General features: G+C 34.0%; 2 protein-coding genes across 2 annotated transcripts in view; one reads left to right on the top strand and one right to left on the bottom strand.

Annotated features, from left to right (window-relative positions):
• Positions 1-18,442, bottom strand: part of LOC143204166 (uncharacterized) — a 243,729-nt gene that overhangs the window by 41,391 nt on the left and 183,896 nt on the right. The gene's annotated exons all lie outside the window — the stretch shown is intronic.
• The window catches only part of Chd64 (transgelin calponin-3), a 41,971-nt gene that overhangs the window by 223 nt on the left and 23,306 nt on the right, over positions 1-18,442 (top strand). The gene's annotated exons all lie outside the window — the stretch shown is intronic.

Raw genomic sequence — 18,442 nt, 5'->3', positions numbered from 1 at the left:
CCGGTCGGTATTTTGAACAGGTGGTCGGGTCTGTGTGCTCTCGGCCCGAACAGTTCGAGATTCTTGACCGTTCCGAATTTGATCTATCTACCGACCGATCGACGGATATCCTCGCGATGAATTTCGGAGTGAGGAAGTCCTACTGGAACGTTTGTTCGATGCCTGTCATGAATAAATATTAATTTAAACTAGAAAACGTTTTGATCGGCAACAATATATGGGAACAACGGTATTATTTAGTAGAGTTCTGTTGGAACGTTGTAGTTTACAGTTGAACATTAAAAATATATGCAATAACGGCTTAATTCTCATCACCTGTGTGTAATCTCCGACCATACTTTCATAAACAATCGTTTCAGTCCAACATTTTGACGTACATTTACGTTATGGGCATTTAGAGAGGTTTTGGATCATCAGTTGCAATTTGAGGCCTTTTTGTGACAACAATGCATGTTTGTTAAGTTATTGTATCCTTAAAATGTAGTCTGAAAAATGTGTTGACATACCTCATAACGAGCCACTCAACTGTCCATTATTCCTGGACGATTTCGACACAGAAAAAAAACTAAATTTCCGTTCAGTGTCACATTAGGAATAAATTATTTGCGGTTTTTATGTGTGACCCATATTCGGCGATCGATAGGCAAACCGCAACTTCTACGTAGTCGGATGTTGTGTATCCCATAGTGAATCCCGCTGAATATGACCCATTTCTGTCGCTGTATCTCTGGGGAAATGTTACCATTAATTATAACGTTTAATGGGCGTTTATCTTTTACTATATCAATGATTTATTGACCCTCATTGCTGTACGTGTATGTGTCTACGTTTCTGATTAAGTAAATAGAAATTTTATTATTTTCGTTTTGTTACGGGTGGTGTTTAATATCAAACCGTTTATTTTTTAATGAAAATAATTGATGTTCGCATCTGGCTTCTTTTGGATTCTTTAACAGATATTTCAAATTTCAATTTATTTTGTACTTTATCTTAAGACTAAATGAGCTTAGATCGGAAGTTTTCATCAGATTAATATTGAAACTCGTTAAAATATGATTAATTGTTTATAACACCATGCTTTAATCATTCTGACAAAGTACGAAAACTGATCAGTAAAATTATTTATTCAATTTTAATATACAGCCTCTTGCAAAATAGGATAAGAATATATAATACCACCACTTGCGAAATAATACACGTTTTTAAATGTATTTTCCGGAATAGACCGTAAATGCTCTTTTAGATCTTCTTTCAAGTAAAATTCGGGTTCTTTGTATAGGAATATGGTGTGAATATGACCGTATTTTAGAGGTTTTCTATCAGAAATGTGTTTACAATGATAGTCGTGTTAGATGGTGCCTTGTTGTGATACAAATTCGGCATTTTTACACGAACTTGCTTTCCAATCACCATTTCATTCATTTGCGTAATATCAACTTGAACACAAGACTTGATGACCCACCAGAACGAGTAGATGCGATTCATATGCACGTGATCAACTTCAAAAAAGGAGGAGGTTTTATGTTCGTTGGTATATTTTTTTAATGTATGTTCGCCGATTTCTCCGTCATTGGAACCAAGTTAGGATCAGATGGGGGGAAGGGGGAGCTATCGGGGAAAAACCTCAAATTACAACGATTATTACGTACATATTTTATTTTAAAAGGTTTTTTGTGTCAAAAAGTCTGATCATTTTTTACATTTTAGTGAGTTTCTTATTTATTTTTTGAAGTCGGTTAAATTTTTTTGGTAAAAATATTTTATCATTGTAAACATGTTCTTATCAGAAATGTCTTTACAATGATAGCCTTATGAGGTGGAGCCTGTTGTGATACAAATTCGGAATTTTTACACGAATTTGTTTTCCAATCACCATTTCATTCATTTGCGTAATATCAACGAGCAGATGAGATTGATGAGCACGTATGTTTAATAAAATCGATTCACCATAAACCTTCTACGACATTCTCAGCGATTGGGCACCCGAAATTCCATTTGAGAAGTAAAATACAACCTTTTTTGTTATAAATTGCAAACTACATTATAGAAGACAGTCGTCTATTCGAAAAGGTTTTTCAAACGATCAATTTCCGGTTCTGGAATCGATTAGAGGGTTCGTCACTTTTTCTTGACTCATTCTCGACCTGTCATAATTTCTATGAAAACGTCCCTCGAAACATTTATTTGGAAATCGGAAGTACTCACCAGGTGATAAATCTGAGTAACATGATGGTTGAGGATATATTTATGCATAGTAATTCATTCAGTGTTGACATGATGAGCATGCATTGAAAAGAATGTTTCATCACTCAACGCTAAACACCTGTTTGCAACTGACATCAGCGTGTTTCAACAAAAAATAATGTAATTTGTATTAAGTTTTTAAAATATTCTGCACTCAAAACCTCGACAATGCCACATGATCTTATTCTTCGATTGTGGTAACCTCGTGGGAATGACATGAGTGATCTTCTTTCTGAGTGCGTCTACAGGTACGTCTGAGCTCATCTGTCTCGCATCTCAAAAACAAGTATTTTATAACTGGTAAAAAATCTCAAATTGATTTATTTAGATAGCAAACTATTCGTAACCTAAACCATGACAGTTTGATTAGGTCATAAATATTAAAAAAATCGGCCGCGTACATTAATAAATTATTTAGAATTAAAAGAATATACAGATAAGATCCTTAGCACAAACGTTCATATCTTGTTTTATTGTTTCCGATTAGACAATAATCTTATAGAACAAAATTGGAACAACGTTCGGTATTTATCAAGTTAAAAACCAATGAAAACGATCGGAAAAGCCATCGAACTTGGCGATTCTGCTCTGTGCACTTGATAGCTTAACATTCTTTCACATGGTACGTCGCGAAACCGCATTACATGACAATTATTACAACAACAAATAGAATGCGAATGCAAATAAAAGATTAAGTTTGCTGGGTGTGCAGTATTTTAATATTCGTTGTTGTTGTTGGTACATTTTTTAAACTATTTATTTAATAATGTCGTGCTAATTAACCTTTGTAACGAAACATACGAAAAGAGATGGGCGCCACTGTATTGAACCGTTGGTTTAGCATTTAATTTTTAGTACATTCACAGCGTTATGATTGGTACAGCAGATGTACAATGGAGTTTGGTGATTCAGTGAGTTTTTGATAATAAAATAAGTTTAACAATAAAATTGAACCGACTTCAACAAATAAATAAAGAACTGATTAAAAATTAAAAAATAATCAATCTTAGATTTTTAACACAAACAATTTTTTAAAAATAATATGTACGTAATAGCCGTTGTAATAACTAAATAAAAATAAATAAAAAACTTATTTAACCTTTCTACTACACGTATTTTATATTCCACTATATAAACATAATTTAGGTTAATCCCTCAGCCTACTTATCAATTTATAATATTATTTTAACTTTACTTTACTACCAACTTATCACTTTGAAGTTTGACTTTGAAATTTAAGCGTTTCCCTCGATTTCCCCCCTTTCCCCAAACAGATCCTGATTAGAAGGAAAGAAATATTTTTATTTTCCTTACGTATTTACCTTATTTTCGTATTATTTTTCAATATTTTTTTCTCCAAAATAAAATGATAACAGTTAAAATTGTATATTATTCACACGCCAAGAAATATCAGTTTTTTGGACAATTTACCTGGACTACTGTGATTATTAAGTCATTTATCCAAGAACATATACTGGTTCGAATAACAATAAACTCTTCACTAAATATGTTAAAAATTCAATAAATTTTGTCACATTATAGTCTGTGAATGTTATTTTTCTGATATATGTAATTAAGACACTTAAGATAGTTCTACATCATTGTTCTTATTGCATTTGGTTCTTATTGCACATACGTAACATTTGATGTACTCGTAATATTCATAAAACATAAATTAACCTAAAATTATCCAGTTTCAACTAAGCTTTGTATATCTTTTCTATATTTATAGAGGCTGAATGATTAATTTTTCGATAAAAGTTGTTTTATAGCAATATTAAACAATTATGAACACCAATAAAAAGTTTGGTTAGGAACAAGATCGTGGGTCTTCTGTCAGTTTATTTTAATAACTCATTAGTGGACACGACTGTCTTCTTGAGTTAGATATTATAATGTCAACTTTATACAGTTAATTAAAGAAACAATGTACATGCAAAGCTATTCCAGAAGTTTCATTTTCAGGTAAATTTTGTGTTCTAAATTCAATTGTAACAATAAAAGCTGCATTTTAGCAATATAAAACATGTATAGACATCTGTGAAAAGTTTGGTTAGGATCAAGATCATGTGTTATCTGTCAGTTTATTTTTAATACGATTAGTAGACACGATTATATTTTTGCGTTTGACGTTAGCAGATATGTTAATTTTAACTTGTTAATTAAAGAAATAATATTATATTAATAATTATAAATTAACGTTATACTTTCTACTTCAATAAGGCTTTCAATAAGACAAAACAAGTATGAACGTCAGTGAAAATTTCGGTTAGGAACAATATCCTGTGTTATTTGCCAGTTTACAGAGAGGGGTTAGGACACGATTATCTTTTGTTTGACATATGTCATTTTCAACTAGTTATTATTTCATCTAAATTTGTGACGTTAAAACCTCGCAATGTTGCCGCATCAGCTCTGCGTTTTAGTTCAGTTTGTCTTTGCCATACAACAAAATTCTAATCTAAATAAAATAATTGAACAAAAATATTATCAGATATATTTATAAAAACTACAGATAATTATACAGCCACAATAGTTTATAGGTTAGAGTTATAACCTCTTATTTAGACTTTGACAGGCTCATTCGTTTACGCGTTCGAACTAGTCAGACAGCATTATGTCTATTTTTAACTAGAATAAAATGAGAAGGGAAATATTATCTGAATTTACAAATTACGACAAGCATTAAACATCTTGATGGCGCATGTTCAAACAAACTTAGACTGTATCTATAGATATCAGTGAAAAGTTTGGTTAGAGACAAAATCAAGTGTTATCTTTCAGTGCTCTTTGACACAGGGAAATTATTTTGTGCTTAACGTAAAACTATCTGTCAATGTCAAGCTCAGTAATGTCAGCAATATCGAAATAATAAATATCTGAAAATATTAACCAGCATATGGTCCATCCTATACTTAACACATCGTTTTTACGACGGAAAAACCGATAAAAACTCGGTCTTTAATGATTCATGCTATTTACAGTTAGGGTATATACGATTCTCGAAGCACTTTCTTTTATAGACATTCCGAATATGTCGGTGGCACCGAGGCATTGTTGACCCACAGTAATCGTTCAAAAAACGACACTTCTTTTTTCTTTCTAATTCCTCTTCGGTACGACGTCCGTTTTTGGCGCACGGCTTCTATTTTTCACGTGACCATTTTCGTACGGCGATCGCTGGCCTAGTTCGTAACATTTCAGGTTGTTCGTAACACGTTTCCATATTAGGAGGCGTTATCGCGGATTCGTGACTAACTCAAAGAGTAACGTTTCTTCGAAAATCTGGTCGATTTTATATTTAGTGATGATTTTCTTGAACGTTTCGCGACACCACCTCTCGTTACTGTTTCGTTTGATGAGTAATAGCCAGGTACCATTGATATGCATAACTCACATCGCTATCTGACGTACGAGATTTCAAGGCCTTCTCGAATATAACTAGGTGTGACTCAAAAACGACGAGAATTTTAATATTAATCGATCGCTCATTGATGGAAATTCGGTCTAGTCGTCTGGGTCCATTCACGAAAATTAATCTACGATGATCGCGGCGTATCCGCTGGAATTGATGGGCGAATAAAGATGCATGATTTTTCCGACGTGTTAGGATGCAGATGGCTTCTTTTTATCTCCGAGGAATGAAGGTCAATTACGTCAAATCGAATATAAAGCAGATGTTGTTGGCGCAGTAGTGTGCAAGACACCATATTGGGAATGTGGAACGGGTATTGGCCTGTTAGGCAAGATTTAACGATACGTACAATGTATACGGTGCTGTCTAAAAATTATGTCTTAATATAGTATGACCGAAAAGATAAATCTTCATGATTGAATTTATTTTTGGAGAATTTGTTTTTGAAAGTGGGAAATATTGGTACAATATAGATTTTCTATAATTTTTTACAACTTTTTCCATCTTTCTGGCAATATGGCGGTACTGAGTTGAAAGAACGAGTTTTGCAACGATCATCGATCAATTTTCGCACATGTTCACAATTTCGAATAAGTAGTAATCATAGGGCGTTAGGTATGTTTAGTTACAAAATGATGGCTTAGGGTCTGTTACTTACTATAGGGATGACAAAAGAATATCGATATTTTTTAAAATATCTGGTTTTTCAAGATATTTAGAAAAAAAAATCGGCTAATATTTCAATATTTTAATTTTTTATTGAAATTATAGGTATATTTTTTGTTAAATATCGCAATTTTTTTACAGTTGTTACAAAAAATATATCGATATTTTTTTAAATATCGAAAACGATATATCGATATTTTTCTCGGTGGCCGACACCCTTATTTATTATTGCTGCTCTTTTTTGCAACAATACGTTGTTAAATTTATTCATTTAACGGCGATGGACTTCTGCAATAATCAGACATTCGGTTTTAGCAGCTCGTAATGCTCTCTCTACACCTTGCTGATGCCTCCATATGCACAGTAGGATTATATAACCGTGAATATTCCGCTTGATGGATGACTCTTCTGCACTAATATTTGGCTTTTCATAGTAAACTATCACAATTTGCTACAGAACACTCTTCTATTTTGACCACAATATCGAAAGGGTGCAAAATGACATTATACCTCCGTGTAAGGCTTTCCCATGTCCAGGAACAGTTGATTCATCCAGTATTAAGCAGTGTGTGTTAAGTGCTGATAGCTGTCGACCTACGACCTGGTCAATGTCATTCAATTTATTTAGTTTAACAGATCGCCTTTTGTCACTGGCGTCAAAATGATCATTTTTACATTGCTGAAACCAAAATTTGACAACTGATATATGATGAAGCAATATCACTATATGTTTCTAAAAATGTAATGAATGTTGAATATGAAATATTGAGCGTCCTATGATTCCCAGTCTGTATAGACTGAATAACTACATAATATTAAATGGGCCATTATTTATGTAGATATTAATGTAGATATTAAAATCATTGAATTTAATGGTTAAACATAACATAATCTAATGATCAAGCCTAACATAATTGTTATATTTCAACCACTCTTCTCATAATACTCAATCTTATGTATCTATCTACATAAAATGTCTTTGAATTTTTTATATGAAAAAAAAAATGTTTAACTTAATTTATCTTCTTGTTGAACAAAAACGTTTCTAAACTACTTTTCAAATAGTTTAAATCAATCAGTGTCGTTGATCAAACTTTTATACATCATGCTAATTTGGCTGCTTCAATGATGGTGGTGGGATGAGCTGGATACAGTTTATTAATTGTTGTTTGGTTCGAGCTTTCAAGGAGTGGTCGTTTTGCAAGCGAAAACTTGTGAAACGTCACTTTTGAAATACGTCAACGCTCGATCAAATGTTGCAAAATCATTGAAAACATTTAAATGGAAAGACGTATTAATGGATCCTTGTTTCAATCGATAATACACGATCTGGTATCTCCAAACTTTTAAAGAAAATTGATACGAAATGGGAATAAGGAGAACTGTAATTTTCTCTGATATGGATATATGGAAAGGTGGATGACATCTATCATCCATTATATCAATTCGCATCGAAGACATGTGTTGCAGGCAGATTAAGTTTCCTGAACATATCTTTACGATACGTTCTGTATTTTTCATAACGCAGTCAGTAGACTCATCTGGAGCATCGTGGGGAATTATGTGCTCCTTTTTCAATCAATGATATGGCTTGTCATTATCTTCGTGTTAAATCTTCACTCATTACAATCAACTCAATATCTATTTAAAATCCACCGAACTAGTTAATAAACCCGATTAAAGAAAAAAAAACACTCAACAGAACAGGATTTTTTTTTGGATTCCCAACTTGACACAAACGAACTTAGGTAACCCTAAAAAAGTTTTTTTTGTTTGCTGTCGAAACAACAAACAAGATTTTAGGTTGGGAGGAGTTTGACCCCATCGAAGGCAGGTCTTATTAGTTTAATACGTTTTACAATTTAATTAGAACGCTATCGGGTTTAATTTAAAATTTGTCATGGAACAGCTGGGGCATTTCACAAGGGGCGGGGGTGATATCAGAAAACTTAATTTTTTTTATTTTCTTTTGTTAAATTGGCGCTATCGGTGTTAACAGGTCAGTTGAAAAGTCCCCGGCCTGACACATAGATGGCGCTACTAGAATTAAATCCATATGTTTTTTAGTTAGCCCTGACCCTGACCCTGACCCTCAAAGATGCGTGTATAAATTTGACAGCTGTCGGATCATTAGTTTATGAATTATAGCATTTTGAGTGAAGCAACTTGTTATTGTGAAAAAATGGATAAAAAGCAATTTCGCGTGTTGATAAAATATTGCTTTTTGAAGGGAAAAAATACAGTTAAAGCAAGAACTTGGCTTGATGCCGAGTTTCCGGACACTGCCCCAAGAAAATCAACCATCAAGGATTGGTAAGCTAAGTTTAGACGTGGGAAAATGAGCACCGAAGACGAACGTAGTGGACGCCCAAAAGAGGTTGTTACCGACGAAAACATTTAAAAAATCGACAAAATGATTTTGAATGGCCGTAAATTGAAACTGAATGAAATAGCAGACACTTTAAAGATATCAACTGAACGTGTACTTCATATAATTCACGAATATTTGGGTATCAGGAAGCTCTGTGCAAAGTGGGTGTCGCGCGAGCTTACTTTTGACCAAAAACAACGACGAGTTGATGATTCGGAGCAGTGTTTGAAGATGATCAAGCGTAATAAACCCGAGTTTTTGCGTCGATATGTGATAATAGATGAAACATGGCTCCATCATTTTACTCCGAAGTCCAATTGAGGGTCATCCGAGTGGACTGCACACGATGAACCCGCTCCAAAGCGTGGGAAAACGCAACAGTCGGCTGGCAAGGTTATGGCGTCTGTATTTTGGGATGCGCATGGAATAATTTTCATTGACTGCCTTGAAAAAGGAAGGACCATCAACAGCGACTATTATATAGCGTTATTGGACCGTTTGAAGGACGAAATCGGCGAAAAACGGCCGCATTTGAAGAAAAATGCACAATGATAATGCGCATGCAAAAATGAAAGACAAAGCACCGTGTCACAAGTCAGTGAAAAGGATGGCAAAAATCCATGAATTGGGCTTCGAATTGCTTCCTCATCCACCGTATTCTCCAGATCACCCTTCAAGGGAATTATGTTGAATAAAAAAACTAATTTTGCCAAAAGCATGTGTTTTACTATGGTACGCTGGGGATTTTTCAATTGACCTTGCCTCAGAATGTACAAAAAATAACTAAAATAACAATAATAAAATATATAATAAACAATTTTTCAACATATCTGTTCGGTTATCTGCAAATAGTGGAATTTTATTACATATATTTACGTATAACAAGTTAAACATATTTCCTTTTCTATAATTTTCGAGTAATTTATATCCCACCTGTTAAGTTGAGTGAGTTATTTTTAATATATATTTCTCTGCAATTTTATAATAAATCTTACAGGTCTTTGAGATATTAAACGTAGTTTTGACTTTATCTATTTGTAAGTTATTTTATTAAAAAAAAAACAAAGTGCAAAGTAAAATATCACATGGTCATTTTAAACCAATAACAACCTATGAAGGTCGAATTTCGTGTCTGTCGCCTATTAACAGTACTGATATTCCAGATTTGCTTTAGTGAGATCCAATATATCGAAAACATCCATCAATTCAAGTGGATCCAAAATATAAAACATTTTAACTAGTTTATAAGTTATTTGTAATATAAAAAGAATGAAGAAAAATATTTATTTTAGATTTCAATGTTACAATTGACTTAACCAACTAATCTTTTTGAATGAACAAGTTCTTTGTTTTTTATTCATCTATTATGACTCAAGTATAACACAGTTCTCCGATAACAACTAAATGGTGGTCTGGCATCCAGTGTTTAAGTGTTCAGACATACTAATTCTAATCTAGCTAATTAAAATGCCTAAGAAAAACTGGATATACTGATCAAACATACAGCATACTTAACGTATATATTCTGTTTAATTTTTTATGTCCTATTATGGTCGGTTTACTATTATTAGACTAGACATAATTTCTTCAAGACATTTTATCATTACACAAACAGTTACGAAACGTCAAATATTTACCGTCTGTCATAGATATTTTAAAGTGCTTTGATGTTAAATAAATACCGAGTTGTAATTAAAAAAAGAGTTCTTGCGTCGTGTCATGAAACAACTGGTAACCGATAAGAAAAACGTGTAACGTATAAAATTTCAGTAAAAAATGGGAATGAGGCCAAGGTCCGTGACGATTCTCCATATATGGTTTTGCGCCAAGTTTTGCTTTTCGACGTGCTCCGCAGATGTATAAGGACGTAACCTCAAACTTTGTTTTCGTTGGGTCGCGTTTTTTCGCACAGCCTGGCGGTTTAACAGAAATATGTCAACAGATTTGAATTTTTTTGTTTAATTAATGCATTTTTATGGACTGCGAAATGACGTTGAGTGTTTTTTTATTGCAAATTAAAGGCTGAAAACAATGTGTTTTTTGACAATTTAGTAAGCATAGACAAGTTATCATGGAAAACTTGACCTTTCAAGAACTTCTATAAATTATACGCGATTTTATAGAGTATTTGATAACTATGATTATTCATTTTCATATATTTTAAAATGTAGCTTTTCAATTACGTTATGTATTTAAATTCTCAATTTGAAACGGTTCTTTTACTCGTATTTCTGCTAAACTAAACATCATTAAGCTCAATATCTCAAAAATATAATGAAGTGTCACTTGTATTTCTTTTTTATTATCTAATTAACATATTACGTAATGAAGTGTGACTTTTTAGATTATTTTTTTTATAAACAAATGACATTGACAAACCTTTGGTTGTTCTTAGCATGGGCGTTTTTCGAAAGATTACTTTCTTTTAGCTGTTGGATTGATTTAGAATAATGATGTGGTTTTTGACTATTCAGTTTTTGAACGACATATTTGGTAATAAGACTTGATTAATTTATACTACACTAACTCTGAAATATATTGGGTGCATAGTTCTCGCAGTTTGACAACAGATGGCTCCATATATAGTAAAAGGTAGGTTATAGTAACAATTGGATTTTTCTAATCGATAGATTTAAACATACAGTGATTCTTATTGAAGTGCTTTTTACATCATAGTAGTTTTTCCTGATTTGTAAAGGTCAAATTTTGTTACTGGAAATCTATTTGATGGTAATTTTATTGATAACATTATCTATTTGAATGTTATGATTTTTATGTCAGAGAATTGAGAGTCTGTCATGGAAATGTGGAAATAGTGAAGATGTAAATAATAAAAATGAAGATTTTTGTTGGACGAAAATCCATGCCAAAAACCACAATAACTTGTGGAATCATTAAATAAATTATTTTCAGACCTTTGAAAGTCTCTAAGTTGGTCACTCACTCGCAGTCGGTAGGCTTAATGCGGAGGACCGTGGTTCGGAGCCCACGTTGAATAGTAGGTCCAGGCCAGATAAACCCTAATTGCTAAAAAGGAAACTTTAAAATATAAAAAAATTGTAAAATAAAGCATAGTCCTTCTGAGTACCGAAGGAACAAAAAAGAGGCTCCGTTTCGATAGACAATCAAAGATAAATGTATCCGTTATAGGTTAGGTTAGGTTAATATTTAATTAACGCCATATTTTCAGCAAAAACAAGAGGAGAACTCTTGTATGCGTCCAATGCCAAACAATAAATTCTAAACAAGCCGAATGCCAATGCGAATAATCATAATCAGTTTGACATGCGGACCCTGGTTTCCTTTGTCGATTGTTTGATATTGAATATTAATTTGTTTAAATTAGATTCGGTTTTCCTTTCAGTAAGACAAGTCCTAACGGAGTGACAACACCAGTCGGCTAATTTGCTTAGATTAGATTAAATTCTCGTTATTACATCTTAGTTAAGACATTATGTTTTCGCATAAACAACAATTTTCTTCTTTCGTTCGGAGTTTCTTTATCACCAATTAGTTAATTACTTAATTACTCCTTAAGTAATCGCCCTTGTTCCATTTGGCGTCAGCATGTAAATAGCGATATTGCTATTATATAAATAGAATTCCAGTTAATAAATCAAATATGTCTGATATGCATGTTTATATATGGATTTTTGTGTGATGGTATTTATAAAATATGATATCTGATGTTTTATTATGATTTTTTCTTCTTTCTATACATTAATTTTATTTTTTTAATCCAAAAACCACAGGGTACACATATTACAATTAGTTATCGCTTATTATTGTTCTTAAAATCTAGATCTAAGATTTTAATTGGTCGTCCATATAAGTTTAAAGGAGCATGGTGTTCACAGGTAGTTTAATTATACTAATGCAAACAGTTTTTGTCTCTGTAACCTCTGTCGTGAGTTCCAACAGTTGAGTACTTCTACGTTTTTATGTTCACGCAATCTTCCTTAGTGTTTTATTCACAAAACCGTTTAATTTGATCGATAGCCGTGTCTACCCTTTAGTCTTTCTGGATGTGCTAACCAGATGTACCGGAAAGTCATTACCGGTTTTTTTCGAAAAATGTATTTATTCAAAGTACTAGCCAAAGTTTGATCAAAACCGAATGGATATGATCGATGAATCTCGATGAATATCGAGGTCTAGCGAGTACGATAATATGTCCCATCCAAGCGCTTTCTACGCTTCCTTGACCGGTTTTGCTTTATGAGATAACGTGTTATCATGCTGTAAAATCACTTTACTGTGCATTTGGGCCCATTCTGGGCGTATTTCGATCAATATATGGTTCAAATTGAGCATTTGTTCTCATCAATTATCACTATTATCATTGATCACATATGATGATAACTATTAACTAACTGTTTCAACTTTGGTGCCAATAAATACAGATCATTGTCTTGCGATCAAAACGATTTGGCCTTGGAGTCGATCTGCCGGTTTCGCTAGGTGATAACCATGATTTCTTGCGCTTAAGGTTTTCAAAATAAATCCACTTTTCGTCACCGATTATTCGATTTTCCATTTGTCTGTCAATCAATTGATGTGGCATCTATCTTCCCTTCTTTTGGATTTTCCCTTTTAGGGTAATATGATGTGGCTCGGTGAATGGAGGTAAAACGAAATAAAACAGTGGTGTTTACATGATGTGACCGTTATTTATTGACAGTATAAAAAAGATGTGAAAAATACAAATAAATAAAACGGATGGCAGCGGAGTTACCTGAAGACGAGGCTTGGGCAGTCGATGGTGGCACGTCTTAACCAAACGAGGGTTGAGCACTGAATGACCGAAATACCCTTCAGTAATCTCCCAGATAAACGTCTCGGGGTTGCCGCCAGCTATTCGGTGTCGGGTTCCAATTGGCACCCCGCCCGTGTTCAACATCTTGGATTATATTTCTGGGTATTTTGTAGACTGTTATTCCACGATGTAAAATTCGACATGCCTCAATTCGCTACACCCTATTGCTCGTAATCAGTCAGTAATCCTTTCTTGGGCCACATTTAACGCTTCTACTAAGTTCCACCTAGTACTTCTAATATGCCATGGAGTGTCGACCACAGGCTTCAAAATGTGTTAATATAATAACAGTTTGTTGTAGAATGAGAATGCGGATTGTAGTCCAAGCAACCACCACATACTTTTGCGTTTCAGATAAAGTTGCTTGTTTTTTAACACGCTGTTTCCAGTTTAACCGGGCATCTATTGTCATGTCCTAGGCAACAGTACATTGCCCTATATTATCTTTATAGGGTATCTTTTTTAAATTCCCACTTTTTCAAATTGCTACTGTTGTAATATTCTGCATAATGAAAGTCTTTACCCTGCTTCTTTTAGCTATTTTCATATGTAGTGTATAATATTATGTCCTGCATAATTTGTAGTTTGTATTAACACATCTTTAAAATTATCTTGTAAAAAGTTTTTAATATGGACCATTTTGGAAAGACAACTTTCGTTGGTATTGTTGGTATTTACTAGACGAAAGGTAAGGGCCTAGTCAATGTTTCGTTGTTTTACTGATTTTTCTTCCGACATAATATATAAGTTGTGTGCAATTGACCGTTAGTCACATTATAAATTGTTAATTGTTCAGATCTCCTAGCATTATCACTTTGTCGGTCAATTATATCATCTCTGTGAAAAACAGTCGTGTGAGACCTGATGACGCACCGGCCCGTTAATGATGCTAAAATCCTAAGGTTTATAACGATTCGACATACATATGGAAACCTAACAGATAACTACTTGGGGATAAATCACCGAAAAAAAAATTACCAATTTGTATAGGCGTCATATAGAATCGCACAATTACTTAAGGGGGTATCTAGCCTAGAAGTGTTTGAAAAAATTTAACCATTTAGGAATATGCTTTAAGAGGATTTTTCAAAATCTAAATAATTTTCAGAGACACAGCCGCTTTGGCGACGCGGCATCTAAAGTCGAGTTTTTCACGAAACTCCATTTTTTAAGACTGTTGTCTATCTTATCCATATTTTGGTATGATAGAAGTTTCATTAAAAGATGCCGCGTCACTAACATAGCTATATATTCGAAAATAATTTAAATTTTGAAAAATACTATTAAAATATATCCTTAAAGGTCTAATCTTTGAAAATATAGAAAAAAATCAGTTTTTCCAAACCTTTAGACTAGAATAACCCCTTAAGGTTAAAAGGAGGAAGTATGCCGTCATAGTTTTATCGAATTTGACTGAATTTTTAACGAAATGTCCGTACTTGGATACCTCACCTCGAACCAAACGAGTTCAAGGTTTCCTATGTCACAGTGGAAAACTTGGGAGTGACTATTTACAATTTACAGGAAATAAACGAACTGTTTTATCGTTCGTCAGCGTATTAGGTCACATATTTATTCGGGGCAATTACATATGCGTTTTATCTCGGCTAAATGGGATACAGGATATTTCGTTAATCATCCTGTTAGCGCAAACAACGTCCAACTGGACCTGAATATTCGATTAAAACCGATCTGAAAATGTCCCCGACGGAAGCTCAACGCTACCGCTCGCCATTTTTGTCGCCGAATCTGATTTCAATAAAGTTATGAAGTGTTGAAATTCATTCCTAGCGTTCTACGAAAGGTGGTGTTGTAAAACATTTTTGTATTTTGTCAGATTTTATTCTAAATGAAGTTACATCTCAAATATTACATGTCATTCAGAATGTTTAGAGTTAAATAAGAAGAAGGTTAGATAACAATGATAGAATCAAAGGTACAGCTTGTACCTCAAGGTAGTGTTTGGGTCCTGTTTTTTCCATGTTGTCTATACATGTGACATAACATAAATAAAAAATATTATGGCTACATTTGCTGATGACACTGTGATACTTGCTACTGAAGACAACAGTAAAGAAAGTACAGTAAAACAGTAAATAAGTACATATTGTATTCACCTATAACCAAACTGTTCACATACCAATAAATATGAATAATAATAATATTAACCCATCCGGTAATAATGCTTAGTACTTTGGGATGAATCTTCGCAAAGTTTCATTGGAGAGAGCATATAAAAAAGAAAAGAACTAGAATTAACAAACAAGAAAATGTATTGGTTATTTAGAAAATCTAAAAATCTAAATTATACATACATTATAAGTTATTTCTCTACAAGCAGATACAAAATTCAGTCATGAAGATGTTCTGCGAGAAGTAATATCAACATGTAGCTATAGCCACAGCCGTTTAGGCCACCACTAATACATCTACATTAAGTTCAAAGGTTGGCACTGCTGGTGGATTGGTACCATGCGGTTCTCGGCTATAAAAGACCACCACCACGACGTCTCTTGTACAGTACCACTTCCATAGCGCTTCCGCAAAGGCAGTGGCGCAACTCCCAATCCCCCAGAAAGCGGCTCTGTATAAAATGCTAGTCTGTCCAGTCTGCCTCTAGGGAGCACAGGTGTGGTATAGGTACGTCTCTGAGAGACAACTTGCACTAGTGTGTTCCAATCCAAAAAAGTCCGCGCGTTACTCACTGCCCCATGGTTTATGAGGACCGTCAACACTCACCTCGAATCAGGCATCCTGTTCGTGAAGAGTTTCACGAACATGTTCAGTGTAAGGTTCTCCCTAGGAGCCTTAGAATACGACAACACTTGATAAAATTCTACCCATCCATAAACGTCGGTAGATAACCAACTACGACAATGCCAGTCGTAACCCAGGGTTTCTGTCGCCCGCAAAACATTTCGTTATCCCGAACCCGAAGCGACATCAGCAAAAGACCATTTGGTTCTAACAGGTCATTCTGGAACAAGAAAAAAACGTCTTTTTCCCTTTTCTCTACCTCTTGTAACAATACCACTTCCCTAATCTACACCTAATATCCTGTCCATCCTCCCGTCGAACACATGTAGTATACACATGAAATAAACAAGTTTTTACTTAACGAGTGTTGTCTGTTCCCGTGCGAATTGCTTTCTCAAAAATAGTAGTGAGTGTTCGAACAAACAATCGCGTCGACAGCAACACATTCCGACCGACCAGACGAACGTTCCTACAAACATACTGCAACTCTTGGACAACACAGCTAGGACGCAGACTCAAGAGGATCAAGCCGGATGATCTTGTACGTTTGTGTATTGAAGTGCATTCAATGGTGAAAACTCTGAAAAGCCAACTCAACGGAGCCATATTAGCCATTTATATACCTATTGACTATTGGCTCCAGCTATATACTACCACCTTAATTACAAAGTGTGTTGGTTGTCAGAAAGCATTACAACAGATGAGAGGCAGATAAGCTAATACTTCAAAATCTTGCAGTTGACTGCAAGGATGCAGCAGGACTTGATACAAATTGCAAAAGACATGAAATAATACTCGAAGTAACGGGAGTAGTAGTACTAGTAAAGAAAAAGATGATTTTACTATTTTTGTGAGCAAGGACTATGATCTATCACAGACATCAAAAATGGATTAAAGTTAGCCAGCTTTCTATACGATAAATAAAAGCAAAAAGTTTACTATCTTTGGATGATATCCGAATCTTGAGCCCACACTGTAGAAATCAGAACCTGTAGAAAGATTTGTTTATTCATTGCCTAACAACAGACTCTTTGTCTAATAAAGCATTTAAAAATCTAGGGTTCATGAAAAAAATTCTTCACACCTTTTTCTTCACGTGTTATGTATTAAATTTAAAATAAAAAAAATTGTTCATTATTAAAACAGGTCTCCTAGACCATTAATTTACTGCTAACAATTTACACACCATAGTCTATCCCTTCACTCACGCAATATCACACAAGTTCCTAGGATAAATACTTTTCAGTCTACGAACGGAGTGTCGCGCATGCAGTAGCTGAAGCCCCTCTGAGTTTTCATGGAGGTGCGGCCTGGCTTCGGGTTTTCCAGCGAACCTTTTGATTTCTTCTTTGACTGTAGGAATTTCCAGGTCACGATGCAATTCTTGGGGGTAGAGTTCCACAACTCTATACCATATAGCCATATTGGTTTGAACACTTGATTGTAGAGATAGAGTATCGTTGGAGATTCATTTTGGAGTTCGGCTAATTTTTTTTGACATGCTCCTTGACTTCTGGTATGACTTTATGCACTATGGTACTATAGCACCATTCAATTTTAAGACTAGTGGTTTGTTTGCTTTCTTATTGGTAAAATTAATAGGAACAGATTTTAGCTCATTTAATTTTATTCTCCATTATTTGGTCCAGTTTATTAGTTTATCGCTATCTAGCAAGCAGTAAGCAGTAAGTAGTATTTTATCCAGTTCACAGCTTACATCTGTAGTTGCACTGTTATATAGTTTAAAAAAACTGATTATCCACAGTATTTCTTCTGATTTTCGGTTCGTTTCTTGCCCCAAAAGATGGGCAAAAGTAGCAGCTATCGATATATTTGAAATAAACATTTTCCATAAAAAAACAACGAGCTACTTCTAATAATCGATAACAAATCACTCTACTATATTTACAAATATAGCACAACGGTTTTTTTCTTCTAAAGCTATCGAGATAACACTGTTAGTGATTTCATTTAATTCCTTTGCGATAACTGTAGCCGTAATATGTCTCGAAGCCATCGAATCGGTTACGCAAACACTGGTGATAATGCATGTATGTTGAAAAACCTCAATGATATCATTACTTATTTATGGAATTCGTCTTACATTTTATCGGTATGTTTGTTCCGTAATCCTTGAATAAACTATGCCATATTTAAAATTAGTAAATACATT

The sequence above is a fragment of the Rhynchophorus ferrugineus genome, unplaced genomic scaffold (assembly GCF_030347505.1).
Source record: "Rhynchophorus ferrugineus isolate W39M unplaced genomic scaffold, kcgeb_rfMv2 rfM10, whole genome shotgun sequence".
Lineage (NCBI taxonomy): Eukaryota > Metazoa > Arthropoda > Insecta > Coleoptera > Curculionidae > Rhynchophorus > Rhynchophorus ferrugineus.
Note: the sequence above shows the minus strand (reverse complement) of the source record. Positions and strands in the feature narration are given on the sequence as shown.